The following is a 7955-nucleotide window of genomic DNA, read 5'->3' as shown; positions in this document are numbered from 1 at the left end:
CATTGCATATAACCAGCAGTCATGAGATTGGTTCTACAAATACAGTAGCTGTTCCCTGGATGATTTTCTTAAATGGGTAGTACAGCAGGAAAAGAAAAAGAAATATGTTGTAAAAGTTATTATCAAAGTTACTTTACCTCTCTTAAAAATGTGGAAATCTTTATTCTTCTGGCATTACTGCGGAACAGTTTAGAGAACAAAATGTATTCAATATTTCGTATGGAGCGACTTCCATCAGACTTTGAAGGAAGTTAATAAATCAACAGAAACCACTTAAAGGCAGCATTTTCATGGGTCCAGTGGAATTCTAAGCAAATAAGAGGTTTGTAAGAATGAAAAGTCACTTATACATACAATCAAACGTTCAAAGGAGTGTAAAAGATGCTTAAGTGTTAATATTTTATGTAGCCTTCGCTCTCAGTAGTAATTGCAAGCCATTAAAAAGAATGTTAAACCATAGCTGTTAGCACTGGCACAGCCCCAAGTAAACACTGAACCCTCACGGAAGGGGGTTAATTGCTACAAGAAGAGGTAATTTATTAAGGAACACTGAAACCCTGTATACACCCAAAGATCAGACTGAACTGCAAAAATCTTGTGCGAATATTACAGCTGATAATCAGATTTTTCCTACACTGCACTTTAGAGTCTCAACCTATTCAGAAAACTGAAAAACCAACAAGGTTTTTCTACAAGGCTCCTATAAACCTTACCTGGTGCCCTTCAGTCTGCCACTTCTCCCCTTTCCCCTCCCCGGAAAGTCTGTTGCTCACTGAAACATAAGCTCACTGGCAGGAAAAGCCAAAGTGACAATCAGATGGGGGCAGGAAGGGGGTCCTTTTGCTTTCTTTTGCTGTGTTTGGCACACTGTGCTAGAGCCTCACTAGTCCTGCACATGTCCAATTACCTTTCTCCTGATTGATAAACTTGCGTTTTTATGAGTCTCATTAAACGGCCATCTTCTACAAAGGTCCAGATCTCCTTAGGCATGACAAGGCAAATGGAAGTGTGGAGCAGCTAGTGCTTCTCACGCAATCATCTCATTAACAACTTTTTTAATGAACTCTTGGAAAAATACAGTTTAGTTCTTTAACTATCACGAGTGGACTGCTACCTTCAAATCTCCACACACGGCTTTAAGGCTGGGACCCACCGTTCTTCCAACAAACCTTAGAAGCATTGCACACACTAGCAGCACGCCATTAAGAATTGCTAATAGGCAAGTCTGCAAATCCAAGTACAATATCCAGTCCCCCAGTTAAAAGAGAGGGTATCAACTTTTACATCTCTCTCTGGCATAATCTTTTTCTTGGTCTGCCATGCAGATGTCTCCTGCATAGTTGGTGTTTGATTAAATTCAGTATGAAAGGTATACAGAATACATGGCAGAGATTTGCCATTTCAAAAAGCCAGATTTTATTATTTGGTTTTTAGAAATTTTGTCTTTATAAGATGTAATTAAAAGCCCATCAAGGTCCCTGGAAATTCTTGTACTGTGCTCAGCAGGATTTGGATCAGGACCATGAGCTGGAATATCTTGAAATCAATTTTTAAAAGCCCAAACAAACCACAACCAGACTCCTGAAAATGCTCCCATTCTATGCTTTGCCTCTCACAGAAAGGTGGCACAAAAGCAGAAAATGAGCAATCTGACAGTGATAAGGTTTTCTATCACAGTAGCTGTGATCCCTAAATAGCCTTCTTGATCTCTAGAGGGAGTAAGAAGAGTTACATCAGTTCAAACTAACCTAAACTATTAATATAAGCTAAAATGGCAATCTAATACACTGAAGTGATTTAAAATTGTATCTGTTTTGACACCATTTATTTTACATTGTTAAATGCCATTATTCTGGGGGGACATTTTTATTTTTCATATAGGAAATTCTGTTTACTCAACCTTTTGTCTCTAAAATTTATTGCACTGATGGCTGTACCTTACACCTTAATGGGATGGATTTAAGGAAGTACTACGTTTCTGCAGGTGTTGATCCCACTCCTGTAACTTAGCTGACATTTACCATGTACTTTTGACAATGAATGATCTACACTGGTAGAGAATTGGTGTAAATGATAGGAAAATCATACCTTAGTGCTTGTGAAAAAATTCTTCAAATTTTCTGAACTTGAAGTCTCATATAATAAGCCAAAACCAAGCCTTAATCTTGAGAAAAACAGGCCTGAAAAACTTTGTGAATTTATACACAGTACTTTTTTCACTTCTAATTGCTGGTTCATAGGATTTAACAAGGAGTAAGTGTGCAAAACCGAAAAATCAGAGTTTTCTCAGCTTAACATTTTTTTCAGATTCAAATACAATTTTGAATAAAAGTTCTAATCTTTTTTAGATTTCTTTTAGTAGTTCAGCCATTCTCTTCAATTTATTTTATAAGCTTTTTTTTGTTTATTTATCATTTTTTATTGTTCAAATGTAAGACTTGGAGGCTTTCAAAGCAGTCTCCAAGAATTTGTCGCTCAACTGTTTTAAAAATATTCTTTATTTTCCTTTAAAATGTCATACGACAATATACTACATTATTTCAGCCTTTATTTTTGCATTAGTCATATTTATATGAATACAGTTGCTACCTGCTGAATGAATTGGAAGTAAAACTGAACAGGTTTTTTTGAAAATAACCATTAGGCTGCAATACAGCTATACATAACCTGGCATACATCCATACGCACACTGGCTCAGTAAGTCAGAAAAGTGCTAAGAATTAATATCACAACATATGTTAAAAATCTCATTCTTTCAATGAAATCAAATCTATTCTACATGAATTTGAGGACATTTACAAAAAAATTTAATAGAAATTACTGAAATTTCAAGGTGTCTCTGAATTTTTTCTGAAATACTACGAAGAGGTCTGGAGTTCAGATAATTTATTTTGCCACACAATGCTTCTGTAATACATGGCAGTGTTAATTTAGATTATTCTGTCCTGATTGATCCCAGTTAGGTAGGTTTGCTACTTGCACATCTCTTATAATGTGCTATTGGCATGTGATTCCCATGATTCACTGTACAGTTTGCTGGGGAAGACAGAAGCGCATTGTGGGAGATACAATTCATCCAAGGAGGACAAATCCCTCAAAGACTAGAGCTCAACTACAAAACCTTTGCTTTTTTGTGGCAAGGCTGCTCCATAGGCAGGTATAGGTTAATTAAAAGGTTTTACAGAACATTTCAGTTCAGCACAACAAATTCTAAAATTCCCCTGAGATGCAAGCCAATCTGAAATGAATCTTTCACTAAATATTAAGACATTTCTGCACAATAATCATTTATTATGGTAGATTCCAATATTATACAGAACTATTCTGAACCTCAAAACTTCCTTAAATGTCAGGAAGTTCTCATGTAAGTTGTGTCAGTGTATCATAAAGCACAAAATACTATATGCCTACCTAAAACAGCCCTAAAATGCTGAACAACTAGCCTAGAAATATCAAGGTACTGTCCTAAACATGCTGTCCTTCAGCAGTCCCATAGCCCACGTCAACAGGGATTACTATAGCCAAACGACTACATTGCCATGACGTGGAAGCTACTGATGCTACAATGCTCTATGGAGAGTTTCCATGTGTCTCATAATAATTTTTTGTAACCCAAATACATCAATGTAGTATAGAGCAAATATATGCACCAAAAGTTAGCATATGTTATTTATACACAGCACTACACAATACCAGATATCTTGCAGATGAGTCCAAAGACAAGACATGCTGTACATACAAAATCTAGGGAATAGAAAACAAGAAACAACTTTACTCATATGAAGATTTTTGACCATGAACTTGAACTTCTGCTATAGGAATTGTTCAGTATGATTTACATCCATCTCTGATGTTTTTGTAAAAAAGGGATGAACTTCCTAAGGGCCTCACTTGATGGCTTATTTTTGCCTTGTACATCTGTTGCTAATATGCATACATATATAGGTATATACATATATGCATACATACATATATATTAGCATGGTAGTACAGCCCTTAGTGATACTGAATCATCAGCAGACAATTAGATACTTTTTCTTAAGACAAATATTTTGAGGAAAAAACACATTCAATATACTATTACAGAAAATTTCATAGTCATATTAAAAGTTATTGCTTTAACAACCCACAAAAGTATATTTTCATCAGAACTATTCTTCACTACATTCCTTAGTTTTGTTTATATTTCAGCTCTTTTGTAGGCTGAAGTGAAGCAATATTTTATTTAAGAACATTATATCATTTTATACAATGTTATCAGGAGCAGTATGTACCTTTCAAAGCAGATATAATGCTCCATTTGCATCCACCAGATGAGTTCACTTTTGAAAATAAATCTTCAGATTTCCCCACAAAACAGGGAAGCAAAACCTGGGAGAAACCAGATGCAGTGAAGTTAGTGGATAAAAGAGGGGCTCTGGAGAAACTCCTTCTAATCTTACTTACATATGCATAGATCATGCAGTTCTGTTGAAACATAAGGATTTATCTTTTTTATATATGCATATTCCACAAACCATATGATTGAAAGTATGGCATTATTTCATACACAGGAAAGAAATAAAAGGATTCCTAAACTGCAAAATCAGATGTTCAAAAGGTAAGAGATGTTCATAACAGGATACCTTGCTCAGCTTTTGTTCTCTTCTCCTCCTCTCCCTCCCCTGCTTACAGTCCCTATATATTTGGGTCTTTACATGATCACATGCTGTCTTGACATGGAACCTTTGTTTCAGTTCATGTTCAAAGTAGTAATGGTGGAAATTGTTAGTGAACAATCCTTTGGGTAGGCTATTTTATATAAATCAAGAATCCTCAACAAATTAATTAAAATCTAATCCTGCTCAAAACTGATCCAAAAAAGGGGGCTTCACTGACTTCTCAAATTCACTTGAAAGTGTTTGCCCAGCTACACAGTAAGATTACAGAGAAAGGCACTTAGTGACAGAAAGGATTTATTTGCACTCATTTGGGATGATGTATATAATTCTCTCAGGTCTTCACCACTTACAGGTGATACAGTCATTTCAAAATGATGCCAGTAAAACCTGCATTTCAGATCACAACATCATGTGCTTAGAATGTGTATGATGTATGCACTAATTTAAAGAAAAAACAACAACTTAAGAACTCTGTTATACAGAATTTTTTTTTTTTTTATGAATTTCAGACCCTTTTGTTATGTGTGCTCTTGCTTAAGAGACCAGGTGCTTTAGCTACTGAGTCCAGCTGATTGAGACTCTCAGCAGAAGCTATTAAAACTTCATAAAATGATCTCAAATCACTTTCTTATACATAAAAACATCATGATTTTAAGGCTTTTTCTCCATGGACTCTTCTGAGTTAGGAACAGGTCAGGCTGCAAAACTGGAAAAGAGTGTTTCCCAAGCCTTCTATTTTTAGTCTGACAAGCTGTGAGATAAGTATCTGAAACACATCATTTATCTAAAATGAAATATTGTCCATTTTGGCCACAATACCATGATGAGAAATTCCAGATCAGAAAAAGAAGGAAAATGATGCTGTATAGGATGCTTCAGATTCCTTAATGACATCCTTTCAAAGAAGGATAAAAGCACAATATATTAGGGATAGTTTCAGAAGACACTAATTATTCGGCATTTGTTAATGGAGAAAAGTGAACGTCATTTTTCTCATAACTAATTCTCAAGCAGGGCAATTTCACTGTTATGGATTTGGACTGGAATTTAAGATCTCCATTTTTGTCCTCATCCCTGCATCAGATTTGTTCTTGTTATGTTACAGTAGTAAAGTGTCTTAGAAGCAAATCTTGTCCCTGTTTGGATCAATGGGAATCCCTCAGCTTGCGCAGAATTTCACCTTTAATCATTTTATGCATTTTTAGAATGAGCAGTCTAGGAAAAAGTGTTCAAAAGCATTTGTGACTGCTTTTCTTTATGTAGTAAAGCTCCAAGTTCTGTTGCAGGTCTTATTTTGCAGCACTTGCAGTTTGGGGTCAAAGAAAAGAATTATCAGTCACCAACAAAATAAGAATGGCCCACTGCCTTATGATCTCAGTTATTGAGATAGTTTGCATGCATACTCAAATTAACTTTGTAAAGTTACTGATTTCATTAAGCATATGCAGAAGTAAAAATAAAACTGCTGCAAGGCATCATAATTTTCACCCAGTCACTAAAATCATCTTTGCATGCTGGTTTCCATCTGTTCTGGACAATCTGCTTGCTATGTATCTATGAGCATTTTTGAAGGACATTTCTATATCAATATAGATATAGATATAGATATCAAGATACAGATCTATATATCCATTGCATTCCTTGATAATCATAGCAAGGGTAAGTACACTTTCTCTAACAGAAAGTAAAGACAACACTTTTTCTTATAAAGCTTTAGTCTGGCTAATACTCTAAGGAGTGGAGAGTGGGTGGAAGGCTGAGTTCTACAGCTACCTAGATTAGAGTATAGCTGATGTTCTAAGAAAAAAATGTGCATTGGATTTGCATAAAACCACTATTTCTTTAACATACTAAAATGACCTTCTTGTTTGGACAGTCTTGAATACCCATCATAAAGTACTCTGGGAAGAATTCAAGTCTATTTGATTTTAAATAGCAGTTAAATTACAGACTTTGCACTGGACAGTAAAACCTATGTGAGTATCCTTAGGGTGTTATTCACATAACATTCAGCTCAGAGGCAAGACTGAGTAGGCAAGATTTTGCAAGACCAGCAGTCATGAAGGTGCAGTGCTATCTTAGTCAGACCAATATGCATGTGCACTACTGGGTTGCCACAATGCTGTTCACATACCTTTGGTGAGAAGACATATGCTCATCTCTCCCTTGCTGGGCACTGAATTTTTAGATGGGAAACACACTGTGATCACTATAGAAACATTTTCTTTTGAATAGTCTTTCTACCTTCCACGAAAAGTTATTGCACATGTTGACGGTCAGGATCAGAATGGGATTGATACCATGGACAATTTCCTGTTTCAAGAACTGAGGCACTGTGCTCTTTATTTTTGGTGACACTTTCTCAACTGAACCAGGAAAAATAAAATATTTGACTCTTTCTTTTTCACCAGATGTGCAGGGAAGACCCAGAATTTCTGGATGTAAAGGTATCACATGAACACAGGAACACTGAAACATGCCTGTATATGAATTCAGAATTCCCAGTAGGCTTCAGTAAGAATTACTATTTTTTCAAGGTTAACATTTGTTTTCCATCATAGCCACCTTCTGTTAGCATTCTTCTGAGATGAGACCGTGTATCTAATTGTATTCATCCACAGTTCAGCCTATTATTGACTTTCCTGGCACCACACGCCGTGTTTGTCCTGAATCCAAGATACTCCAGGAACTGTATGACTGTCTATGATCATTTCTTTCCTCTCCAAACCAGAAAAGATCTATCTGGGAAGAGATAATTGAATTCCCTCCTACCTGAAAATCAGTATTAATGTTATCATAATCGCAGAGAAAGTTCATGGGAGAGTGTAGAGCAATATGTCTTCAAGATCAAGCAGGACATCCAGTTCAATTGCCTGTGCAAGTCTCCTTATTAAAATGAATGAAGTGTCTAAATTTACCTTTTCTGAGTGAATATTGGAGCAAAGAAGGGATGGACTACTTTAGTCCTTTCAGATTTATTCATTACTGGGTCTCTTTCCTGTTTTGCTATGGACTTCTATTTCTGACTTTTGACTTCTTGTGTATTTTCTGTTGACTTCTACATTTCTGTCTGAAAATCATTTTCTATCTCATCTTTTCTGTTTTGTCCTTATATTATTATGCCAGACTTTTAATCTGAACTTTAACTATGTACTCTGACTTCTCTTTTGAGACTTTCAGATCCTTAAAAAGCTCTCCCTAATAGTTTCTTACTAGACTTTTCTTTTTCCTTTGCATGAGTGTAGTTTGCAAGCATGTGTTTAGAACAGCATCTTGAAATAATTGCCATCTCTC

General features: G+C 35.7%; 1 long non-coding RNA gene across 1 annotated transcript; it reads right to left on the bottom strand.

Moving 5' to 3' along the window:
• Positions 1–280: 280 nt before the first annotated feature.
• On the bottom strand, positions 281–4349 carry LOC106490415 (uncharacterized). The gene is made up of 3 exons (XR_001293605.2): positions 4275–4349; positions 3694–3744; positions 281–307 (listed from the first exon to the last, which is right to left on the bottom strand). It is a non-coding gene; the product is annotated as an uncharacterized lncRNA (long non-coding RNA).
• Between the last annotated feature and the right edge of the window lie 3606 nt (positions 4350–7955).

This window comes from Apteryx mantelli, chromosome 3 (genome assembly GCF_036417845.1).
Source record: "Apteryx mantelli isolate bAptMan1 chromosome 3, bAptMan1.hap1, whole genome shotgun sequence".
In the NCBI taxonomy this organism is placed as follows: domain Eukaryota; kingdom Metazoa; phylum Chordata; class Aves; order Apterygiformes; family Apterygidae; genus Apteryx; species Apteryx mantelli.
The sequence above is the reverse complement of the archived record's forward strand: the minus strand, read 5'-3'. Positions and strand labels throughout refer to the sequence as shown.